The sequence below is a fragment of the Schistocerca piceifrons genome, chromosome 3 (genome assembly GCF_021461385.2).
Source record: "Schistocerca piceifrons isolate TAMUIC-IGC-003096 chromosome 3, iqSchPice1.1, whole genome shotgun sequence".
Taxonomy (NCBI): Eukaryota; Metazoa; Arthropoda; class Insecta; order Orthoptera; family Acrididae; genus Schistocerca; species Schistocerca piceifrons.
In genome coordinates, this window is record NC_060140.1 from 465547925 (window position 1) to 465560873 (window position 12949).

Below are 12949 nucleotides of genomic sequence, written 5' to 3' on the forward strand. Positions count from 1 at the left end.
CGTTTCTTATATTCTTCTGTCTCATTAGATTCATTTCTATTCTGTAATTTTCTCAGTTAGTACATGTGCGTTTGTTTGTTCAATTCCCGTGATAGATACGGTTTAGAGGGCATTCCATTCTCTGAATCTGTTTCCACTTTAAATTACCTTGCGATAACTTTCTTATGCGGGTAACTCTTTCACCGGAATGAAAGATTTTTAGTATTTTCATACTTTAACTTGGTCTGGCTTTGAGTGAGATGGACCACGTGGTCGAAAAGCCAATGAGCCGCAACTCATCGGTCTCCAGATCCTCCCTTTGTCGTTATGCTTTGACGTAAGTTCCGTTCGAATGCGCATTATTTCTTATATGTGTTTCTATACATCTCGTAATTTTTCGTATTCTCTTGTCTCCGTGCGAGTGCTTGGTGTGTGTGCACCAACGGACATGGCTACCGTGTGCTTGAGGTGATTATTTTATGATCACAATTTGTTTTGGATTTACAATATACTTTCCACCCCTTATAACAAGTTTGGAATTGGGAATGTTCGTGGTTTTTTCTGCAAGATAACTTGTTCAGCCACGTGGTTCGTTTGTAATCCGTGTTAGATATATCCGTATTTCTGAACATTATTGAGTCTCTATTTCAGCGCTAAATGGCATTTCATGTCGCAATTTTCACTAAGTTCGAACATATGAATGGCAACGGCCTTGCCGCAGTGGCTACACCTTTTCCCGTGAGATAACCGAAGTTAAGCGCTGTCGGGAGTGGCTGGCACTTGGATGGGTGACCATCCAGCCGCCATGCACTGTTGTCATTTTTCGGGGTGCACTCAGCCTCGTGATGCCAATTGAAGAGCTACTCGACCGAATAGTAGCGGCTCTGGTCAAAGAAAGCCATCATAACAACCGGGAGAGCGGTGTGCTGACCACACGCCCCTCCTATCCGCATCCTCACCTGAGGATGACACGGCGGTCGGATGGTCCCGATGGGCCACTTCTGGCCTGAAGATGGAGTGCTAAGATATGATGACTCTTCGCTGTTCATCACTGATGCGTTACGCCAGTGGAGCAGTCGTTTGCCAACTACTTCGCTCGTAGAGCATGTTGTAATTCTTCTTGTTCGTTTTCTTCCTTCTTCGTGGTGTTAGTATGGTTGTGAAGGGTGTGTGCGTTTCCCTTAGCATGAAATTAATACTATTTTGCGAGTATCTATGTATGTCATTGGTCAAGGAATGTGATTAATTTTTGAATTCATTTGGTTATTTAAAGCGAGCACCAGCGATCGTTATGTTTCTGTGATAGTGTTTAATGTTTTTCCTACTGACCGCATAGAGTAAACGTTCAGTCCAATTTAAAATTGATTTCCCTGTTACTGCTAGCGATTTATCCCATACATTCAAATCTCTGTTTCATAGGATACCTTTACCTTGTGCAAATGTATACAGGCCCATTCATTTATTTTCTTATTACGAAGAAGTTCATCTTCTAAGGTGCTCAGCGTAGGAACAAATTGACTGTCTTATTAATGATGTTTAAACTGCGAATCGCCTACTCTTTGAGTCGTCCACTTTCAGTCTGCTCTACGACCAAAAGAAACAGTATTCGAATGTTCTCTATCCTCAGATGACAGACTCTTATCCTCTGCTTGTTAAATTCAAGTTATTTAATTCTGAGTAAGAAAATATCGTGGTGCTGCAGATGCTCTCAGTTTATTCCAAGACTGATCCAGCAACTGCACCACTGACTCATGATACCTGTTACTTTTAAAATGTGTAGACAAAAGTCGTAAGTCAAAACAGCAAAAATTAGTTTACCGGTCATATGCCTGGTGACTGATGCACACTGAATTGAGTAATTTTTATTGATCTGAGAGTGTCTCGTCAGTGAGGTGAAACTAGTTATCATTAAAGGAATTTTTGCAATCTTGACTTACGACTTTATCCACACATTTTAAAAGGAATAGATCGTATTTTTCCCTATTCTATAATACCAAATAATATGAGTTGTGTCCGTTCTTTCAGACAAATTTTCAACTGTCTCCATTGGCATAAATAAATGTACACTGCCAGCTAATGTGTTTAATTCTTTTGTGTTTTAATGTCAAATAACGACGTGTCAGTTTTAAATAAATCAAGTGATCAGTCAGTTGTTATCTAGCTTAAAACCTTATGCCAACAACTGTCTATTAACAGTGAGCCTCAATTATATCTTTATAAGAATTAAATATTTATGTAAAATGTCCTTAGATAAACGAGTTTGCCGAGAGGGATAGCCTCGCGGTCTGTGGCGTTTCGTCAAGGTTCGCGCGGTTCCCCACGCCGAAGGTTCGAGTCCTCCCTCGGGAATGGGTATGTGTGTTGTACTTAACGTAAGTTGGTTTAAGTTACTTTAAGTAGTGTGAAAGCCTAGGGACCGATGACCTCAGCAGCTTGGTCCCACAGGAATTTACCACCAAAAACTGAAACAAGTAACCAGTTACAGTTGTACGCGGTGTTCAATACAGTATATCATCGGCCTTGCTGACACGTATTTTCCTGAGAATTTCCATCATCTTGCACTATTATACAATTGAGCGCTATATCTAGGTTTAAAAACACGTAGACGTCATTTTAGAAGCTTCAGAAGTTTAAATTTCTGGATATAAAAACAAACGCTGTAGTTCGGTGCCACACATTAAAACATTGCAGCACAATGGTTAGGAAAACGCAACTTTCTTCACGCTCAGCGTTAGAAGCTGGTAACCTAACACATCTGCATTTGGCAGGAGAGATTGAGAATACTTACGTATTTCACTGGGTGTGCAAGAAACATGGTTGCCAAATTAGAACACATGAGAACAATATCTGGGGAAATCAGACTCGAAAGGGCAAGGTTTGCTGGACATGTAGTTAGGATGAGTATGGACAGAATGGCGAAGAGAGTGTGGGAAACAACAGGGAGGACAAGGGGATAGACAGGAACCAAGTAGATTGTTGAACTTGGGAAGGACAGGTTGCAATTGGGGATCAAGGTCGAAGGAAAGGAAAATTGGAGGAATCAATATACACCGACCAATATGCCGGAGATCAATGACAGAGAAGAATACAGGAAAAGATTAGTCACCAGTGGAGCCGACAGGAGGAACGGACACTGAAGATCTCGGAAGAAGAGCGGGAGAGAAGAAGACGTTCTGAGAGAAGAAGAGGAAAATGCAGTTCACGAAGGACTACCCGTGGTCCTACAGAGGCAGTAACGCAAGAAGAAGAAGAGGAGGAAGAAGAGAGATGCACTCTTCTGCTTGAATTCAAAATTAGTGGAATGAACACGAAACAGGATCGGAAACCCAATTCCGAATATTATAACTATCACAGAACCAGAGTATCACCCTTATCTTAATTTAGACGCTGTCAGACTTCGCGAGTGTTATGGCTGTCAGACTACGTCTCTGACTCGCACACATCGTTTGCTTGGGAGTCATACCATGTAAAGACTTTTACAATGAATTTGTGAACAACGTGAATGACTTAACAATCGCTTTGTATTGTGGTGAAATTTCTTAACGATGTGAAACAGGTAAGTGAAAGACAATATGAAAACATAACTGTTGTGTTAGTTCGTAATATGTAAAATGTGGATTAATGAAATACAATTTATATAGCATATTCTTCAAACGCTCAAAACTCGATATAGTTTGCAAGGTTGTTGCCTTCCTTTCAGGTCTTTCTCGTCACTTTTTATCCTATTTGCGTACTGAATTTGCATATGAGTCTCTCCTGCTTCATTTACATTCCGAGTTAGATTTTATTTGCCGACTTTCCCCCTGCATTGCCTGCTGGTTACATGTGTGGCTAGGAGATAGCGTGTAACAATGTAGGTAACCTACCCCTCTGTACTTAATCTGACATTACAGTCTTGTAGTAGTTTTGTTTCATTAAATTAATCTGGTTAAAACCAGGGAAACTAATTTCGCTGGCGCGGAAACAGTAGGAAATTTTGCATCTTCTGAAAGAGGAATCGGAAACTTAGAGTGCAGGTTCTCACTCTAGTGGGCCGCAGATACGGTCGGACGAGCCTTTGCAGGGTTTACTCGCCTGGCTCAGGTTCTGAGAACAGATGATGATGATGATGATATTTTGTGCGGGCGACGCTCTTACATAATCCCAACCTTTTTACAGTCCTGTCACGGCACTTTTCCCGAATGACGATGAAATGACAACACAAACACTCACTCCCTGGGCAGAGAAACCCCGACCCGGCCGGGGATCGAACCCGGGAACCTGTGATCTAGAGGCAGCAATGCTACCCACTGGATCACGAGATACGGACGATGAACGGAGGAACGGAAGATTGATGTCCTCTGTAGCAGAACGCGAAACCACTTCTGGAATGGGTGAGAACTCATCTTTGTTAGTAAACTTCTTCTGGAGTCCTTAGCTGTTCACTTCCTGTTATGCTGCTGTGTGTGGTCTCCGGACACATTTCCTGAAACAAAATACATAGCCCCTTGTCTGCTGCAAATTTCTAAAATTTGCCCATCCCATGGGACCGGTGTGCGAAGTCTAAAAATATTTCCAGAATTTTTCATAAGTCTGGACAGGGGAACGAGCGACACTCGTCTATCTTTTCTACATACACGTATCTGAGTGGCGGATTCATTTTAAGTTTATGGAGGGAGCTAGAGAACGGATTTCCAGATCCCTGACTGTGAGAGCACTGAGGCCCTGGACTGGCTAGAAAAGATTTTGTGCGGTGCGTTTCTGAGGCCTGAAGAAAGGCTACCAAAATTCTTAGTCTCATTTGTATTCGGATTCGAATGGGTATTGTGATTCGAACTTTTCCCTGGTGATACTCCTCTGGACTCCGCTCTCGTACGTGTTTTTCTTACCTTTCTGTCTCCTGCCAAGTCTTTGAAGTTTCGCTCTGAACATACGCGCATCCGCAACGAGTATGACAAGATCCGCGATTCACAGCCACATCACATCGGCTCAGCCCCGCGACTGTTAGCAGCGGTCGGCAGTTCGGCGCAACGCGACTTGTCAGCTGGCTCCTTGACGCCAGTCACGCATTGGTAATGGGAAACCGAGATATAGTGGGGGAAGAGGAGTTTATTCCCGGTTTCTGTTTCTAAGTCTTGTTCCACGCACGTAATATTTTCTCCAAACTAATTCTTGCTTGTTTTTTTTTTCTTTCGTAGCCACTAATGTTTTGTTTCGTTATTGAGTTAACTCAGTGGACCTCACCCACATAATGATGTTTCCGATTCTTCGTTTATCCACTGATCTGTTGTGTGCTCTGTTCGAACCTGCACCTTTGGTTTGAGCAACGTTAAAGTTTTACGATCATGCTTGAAAGCGTAATTCCTGTCTTATAGGTGTGTGGGGATCATTTCGGTCGTAACTGTCCAGCACTATGCTACTGGCCGTTCGTATTTTTACCACTGTTCTATTTTAATAATACAAATTCACTCTTAAATTGTTTTATGACGACGTCATAATTTCTGAGTAATTTCTACGCACTGTTTGAATACATATCCTCTTACCAGATCATACTCTACCATTCAGCAATAATGAAAGCAAATTATTCAATTGACGCAGCCAGTTCCTCCAACCATAAGCAATAGGCGAGGAAGCGAAACCCTTGACGAGTTCAGGAAGTTATGTTTCTCGACGTGCGCGGAAGCTGATCTTTCAAGCAGCCTATTAGCCTCATGGGGAGGATTATTATTTTAAATGATCTGGGAGCATCTGATGAACAAGGGGTCGTGTTCAGAGCACACCCAGCTTGTGGCAAGTTGTATGTCAATAGTCTACAATTTTCAGTTATTTAGAACGTTGCACTGTTACAAAACACATGATCATATACAGTGCTATTTTCACTTCAAAACTTCGTCTCGTCCTCCACCCCCACCCTCTCCCTCTAAAGAATACACACTGAAAGTGTGGGGCGCGTCTCATGAGATGCATGTGACGTGTGGAATCCGGATGTGACTCCTAATCTGGCATACAGTTTTAAATTTTCTCATATAATCACCGTAGTGTACAATCCTCATGGAGCAAGACAGTTGTCTGCCGATTTTACTTATCACAGCTCTTCTGGCCGATACCGAGTCTGTGGACAGCGCGGTGCATAGCAAACGAAAAATCTCGACGAAGGGTGACAACAGAGACTGAATTTCAGACTTCAGTTTGCGTTACTGCCTTAAAGCAATGAAAGAAATATCTGTCAGTGTGTTTGTGACATTTCGCCGAGGACAAGGCAGGTGGCGTGTGTTCGTCACAGATGGGAACGAGGTTTTGCCACGCGGAGTGGCCGTGCGGTTTGAGGTGCCATGTCACGGATTGCGCGGCCTCTCCCGCCGAAGGTTCGAGTCATCCGTCGGGCATGGGTGTGTGCGTTGTTCTTGGTTTAAGCTAGCTTAAGTAGTGTGTAAGTCTAGGGACCGATGACCTCAGCAATTTGGACCCTTAAGAATTCACACGCATTTGAACCGTTGTAACGAGGTTTGCCACTAAATGGTCGAGTCGGGAAGCGGTACGCGGGCGTACGTCAGCAGCGACTGGGGGCAACAAAGCCGGCGACAACCGGACGGCGCAGGTGGTGGGACAGTCGGTGGCAGACATTTCAGTGGCTGCGGTGCCTGGCCGCGTATCGACGGCGCCAGGTCGGCCTTTATGGCATTCCTCCGGAGGTGGCGCTCGCGGTTCAAGGCGCCCGTAAATTAATGAGAGACACAGTAAAAGCGGCGACAGGTGCTGTGTAGGGTGGGGCAGGTCGGGGAGAGGTTAGGCGCTTTGCACAGCTACCTGTCCGCACGCAAGGAGAGGCAGCGGGCAAGACGCTATCTAATGCCAGATAGTGGAATCATTATACGGTTTAACACAAAGCTCGTTGTTGTAAAACGTCTGGATGGTGAGCTCTACTGAAATTTACATTCCAACACGGGCTGGTACTCGACAAGCGACTGAATCTCCAAACTAAGCCAGCGACATTTTGTTTAGAAATAAAACTTCGTGCCCAGCCAAATGTTAATCCTGCGTTTAGTTTTTTATGTTGGAGCCACGCTACAAGTACGGTCTAAGTCGTTCGTCATAGTCACGCAGCGCCGATATTTTCCTGCGGATACGTCCAGTCGCGAATGGCACTCAGAAATAAAGTGCAGAATTACGGACAATATTACACACATAAAAAAAAAAAAAGTTTTGTGTCACCTCGGTTACGAGAGTTCCTGAACCTGTACAGAAAATTGGAGCAGAGATCAACCTAAACATCGTTTCCGCACTTTTTATTGCTCATGAAAATCTCACCATACAGCGAGACCTTCAGAGGTGGTGGTCCAGATTGCTGCACACACCGGTACCTCTAATTCCCAGTAGCACGTCCTCTTGCATTGATGCAGGCCTGTATTCGTCGTGGCATACTATCCACAAGTTCATCAAGGTGCTGTTGGTCCAGATTGTCCCACTACTCATGTCGTCCATAAACAGCCCTTTTCAGCCTATCCCAGATATGTTCGATAGGGTTCATATCTGGAGAAAATATTGGACATTCTAGTCGAGCGATGTCGTTATCTTGAATGGAGTCATTCACAAGATGTACTCGGTGAGGGCGCGAATTGTCGTCGATGAAGACGAATGCCTCGCCAATACGCTGCCGATTTGGTTGCATTATCGGTCGGAGGATGCTATTCACGTATCGTACAGTCGTTACGGCGTCTTCCATGACCACCAGCGACGTACGTCTGCCCCACATAATGCCACCCCAAAACAGCAGGGAACCTCCAACTCGCTGCACTCGCCTGACCGGGTTGCCTCCAAACACGTCTCCGACGATTGTCTAGTTGAAGACATAAGCAACACTCATCGTTGAAGAGAACTGGATGCTCATCCTGAGCGGTTCATTCGGCTTGTTGTTGGGCCCATCTGCATCGCGCTGCATGGTGTCATGGTTGCTAAGATTGACCTCGCCATGGATGACGGGTGTGAATTTGCGCATCATGCAGCCTATTGCGCACAGTTTGAGTCGTAACACGACGTCCTGTGGCTGCACGAAAAGCGTTATTCAACATGCTGGTATTGCTGTTAGGGTTACTCCGAGCCATAATTCGTAGGTAGCAGTCATCCACTGCAGTAGTAGCCCTTGGGTGGCCTGAGCGAGGCATGTCATCGACAGTTCCTGTCTCTCTGTATCTCTTCCAAGGCCGAAAAACATCGCTTTGGTTCACTCCGAGACGCCTGGAAACTTCCCTTGTTGAGAGCTCTAGCTGGCACAAAGTAACAATGTGGACGCGATCGAACAGCGGTATTGACCGTCTAGACAATACAAGCCATGTACATCGTTCCTGGTGGAATGACCGGAACTGATCGGCTGTTGGACCCCCTCCTTCCAATAGGCACTGCTCATGCATGGTTGTTTACATCTTTGGGCGAGTTTAGTGACATCACTGAACAGTCAAAGGGACTGTCCCCGTGATACAGTATCCACAGTCAACGTCTATCTTTAGGAGTTCTGGGAACCGGGGTGATGCAAAACTTCTTTTGATGTGTATAGAAAAGAATAATCACAAAAAATATGACATTGAAACAAAATAATTAAAACTGGTGGAAATGTGACATTGTAAGAACTTATAAAATTATTTACGTAAGCTATATGGAAGAAGACAAATCCCAAAAAATGGTATAATGTTTTATTTACTCTCCAAGAAGCAAAATAAATACGTAATGAAAAGATAGAGGACGAAGACCGTCTTGTCTGTAATGTACTTTACATTTGAGAAAATAGTAAGCAATGGAAATAAAAGCACCAACAAATAGGAAAGGTATTCGATGGAGAGAAAACCCCCGTTGGCGTCTTGCGGGAACCTAGATTAAATGAAGTTATCGAATTTATTACATTTTGTAGGAATGCTCTGATATCGAATGTCACTCCCCCCCTCCCAAGTCACGTACGCCGGCAGTCCCAATGAGCCATTGCAGCATCGTCATCAGACATGTTAAGAGACCATTTTTCTTCTTATATGGATTCGTTAATATTTTACGTTATTTGTGTGGGTATTCAGATTAATAAACTCCTGCTACGATCGTAATTTTTCAGACCTGTCACGTAGGTTTCCATGTGCTACAAAATCCCACGAATGTTCAATAACTGTGTAGATGCTTTTCAAGACATAAAGCAATAGATGGCCTGGCAAGTATTTCGCACGGGGAACGAAACAGATTATTTGGTGCGCATTTCGTCTCCATGTGTACGTACTATACCCACAGTATCCCTCCGTTGCATAATATAAAATTAGGGCTGAATAAAGAATGTAGTTACTAGGAACAGACGCACTCGACGCACGAGAGACGATTGTGATGTGCAAAAAATGAATAGACTACTACCTATCACCACCAACTCCTACGCGCCCCCCCCCCCCCTCCAACCCCCCCCCCCCCCGTCTTTTCGACGTTGGGATGAATGGAAAGTCTATGGTTACATGGTAAAAAGTGCATCTACTATGGGAATGGCAAATTAAAATTAAAGGATTAAGATTGCTGGACGATACAATCGAAGAATGGAGAAGGCTTTTACTTGCGGCTGCCTATCCAGATTACTTGAAATCAAATCAATTAGACGGCTTTTCATAGTACTATATATTTGCGAATTTTGTTTAAATTCAAAAGAAAGTTTAAGCAACAGTGATATTAGAAAATCGTTGCTTGCGTAGAATATCGTTAGGAGCCTGAAAATTATTTGTACTTACTTACACATTTCGTTCTTTTATATTTTTAAGATCTGAAAAAAACAGTTCGATAACGTTTAGTGTAAGTTGCATGAGATGTACTGATGTTATTTCTGGAGATGAAAATCTGAATTTCCTTAAACTTTTGTTAGTTTATTCTAATTACAGTTTGAACAATAATTCAGATGGTGCACACACAGTGAACAAATTCCTGGCTTGCCGAAGCTACGATCGGTGTTTACAGCAATATGCGGTAAGTACGGTTTTAAAACAATTGGATGACTATCACACTGGGTTAACATTGGATAAATTCAGCACTCTGCCCAGGTCCACGAAAAAGACAGGACGTAGCGCGTACGTCACTGCACTCTGCAGGTGCTATGAGTGCCAGCAGCCGTGTCCAGAGGGGAAAGTGAAACTTTTTCAGACGAGTTTAATTATTCTTATGGGCGTATTTAAATACATGCAAATTCTCCACAGCACACGAGAAAATTAAGACCTTTAGCGGGTGCCTTTTCAAATACATGTTGATTTCTGGTGGGCCCTGGACGAAACCGAGCGTTCGCAAAGTGTGGCGGAGTGAACAAGGCGACTAGTGTGACGTCACAAGCTCGTTGCATGGCCCTTATATCTCGTAGTCCCTGATTTCTGCGTGGTGTAACATAAAGTGGAGTTTTTCCGACGTCGGCGCTAGCTTAGCTGCTACGACCATAATACTGGGCCAGGTGTATGTGTGTCGAAGCACCCTTCGGGACGCAGCTGCTGAGGCCCACTTACAGTACATAAGCATATGACACCCAGCCATTAGCCCGCGACGCTGCTGATGAGACTGCCTGCATTCAGGACAGATAACTTACAACGGAGTTCAATGGTAAGGATTGAAAATGAAGGGAAAAGTACATGTTAAGTGTAAAGGAATGCAAGTCTGCAAAAAAGACTTTATTACTTTATTACATTTTTTAAAATCCACAACATGAAATTTTTCCTTGTCATTTCATCTAAAAATAATGAGAAATTTGATTTAAATAGATAATAAAAAGAAAGACCAGACACAAATAGAAAAAAGTGGTAAGACAGTGGTTTCGCATTCGGGAGGGCGGCGGTTCACATCGCCGCCCAGTCCTCCAGATTATTTCCGTGCTTTCCTTAGACTAAGGAAAATGCTGCGAAGAATCCTTTGAATTCTTTCGCCATCCTCCTTTTTTCGGCTTTAAGCCCCGTCTCTAACCATCACACCTTTGCATTGGGACATTGCACTGTAATCTTCCTTCCTTCATTCCATCCTTACCGGAGCACAGCAATACATCCAAATACGGAATTAAAGTTAGGAAGTGGTTACAGACAGTCTGAAAAGCTTATAAGGATGTTTCAAAGTCGGTTGTGCTAATAAATAGTTGTTAAGAAAAATATTCTATGCGTTGCGCCGTTTCCGAGTTAATTAACACAGAAGCTAGCCTATCAGGCCACAATGCGCGGAAATTAAAGTGGTTCGTCAGATACGGTGTCGCCGAACTTGTTGCTTGTTTGGTCTCCTAAAACTGAACAAAAGAGCGATGCACAAATTAAAAATATCACGATAATAAGGATCGAACCCGAGCCAAAGACTGAACAGTTTCTTGTGCTGTCATCTAGGGCATGAGAACAACTTACACTTACTGTATCTGGCGGACCGCTTCATTTTGCACTCGCATCAACTGGACTGGGTGACTTCAAGGTTATTTAACTCGGAAAGCGCGCAATGTGTCAAATTTTTTCTTAATAATTAATTCTCAGCACAACCTACCGTGATCATTCTCATAAGGTTTCCAGGTCGTTTCTGACCATCTTATAGACAGATAAATACAAACAGATAAATGACATCTGACTGATGAGCAACCTATTTACGCAGCTTTGTCTGTTGTGTGGCACCTATTACACTTCGTTATGTTTGTGGGCCGCACACCCTTATATACTTTTCCTGCAGTTTTTTGTAGTCTTCAGGTTTCATACGTGATGATGTCATTGATAATATCTATAACAGACACTCTTACAACTTTAAATAGCAGCTGACTGCCTTTCATTCAGGAGGACCAATTATGATCGCCAACACAAAACGTGTTTGGGTCAGTTAAGACCAATATTCTTTTTACATTCACGAAAGTCAAATTTATGGATGTTGGACTTACAGTGATACAGTTACTGGATGTAAATGGAGCCAAAAATAACACAAAATATAACTATTACGGTTTATGCTTGCGTGGCCTGTGTCCGAGCTGCTGCTAGCACCTCCACTTAGGCTTCCATGTTCGTAACTAGCGCGTAAATGAGAAGTCGCAAATGCCTGAGCTTCGCTACAGTTCAATAATTATTCCAAAATATAGAGTTAACTGTCTTACAAAACCATCGTATAATCAACACGAAATACGATTGTCTTTAAATCGCTCCAGGGTCTATCACCAAAACTATCAAGTATAATTCTGACAACTGCTTAGAGCCTACCACTTGACTCATAGCAAAATTTTAGTACCAAAACAAATTCAACCTTTTCTAGTTAAGTTTGATGTTCAGAAACTATTAAAGTATGAAACTGGAGCGGCCAATTCTTCACACAAAAATAATCACTTGAATTTCATGCCGTTCGATATAATGTCTACGCTGATGAGCGACTAACAGCTTCACACGTAGTGTGACGTCGAATAGCCTTAAATATTGTCACTCCCAACCAAGCTCCATAGTAAACGTGGAAATTTAAGATAATACACGACCATTACAATTTACAATATTGTCAGCACGTAGCTAACCTCGGCGATAATTTTCCGACCTCACAAGTCGTTCTGTATCAGCTGGTTCATTATTTACCAACAAAAATACATATTATACTCAACTGATCATAGTGTGAGGGGAGGACACACCCATAAAAAACGTAAATAAACATGGCATCTTGTACTAAGTATATCACTGCGGTCCTTTAAATGGTGCTCTCAGAATTTACATATACTGCACCATATTTAAATCGTGTGCTTCTTAAACAATGACCAATTGAATAATTACATAATTAACCACTACGTTTATCTTAAACATATACTGGGACAAACGTACGGTCAAGTCTGGACATTGATGTATGTGTCGTGCGTTTGTGTTAACACACACACACACACACACACACACACACACACACACACACACACACGCACACACACACACACACACCCTTCATAATTACCTCCGGGATTTCATAAGATCTCTTTTCGAAAACTACAGACAGTCAGTGATCAGACCATTTTTCTTGT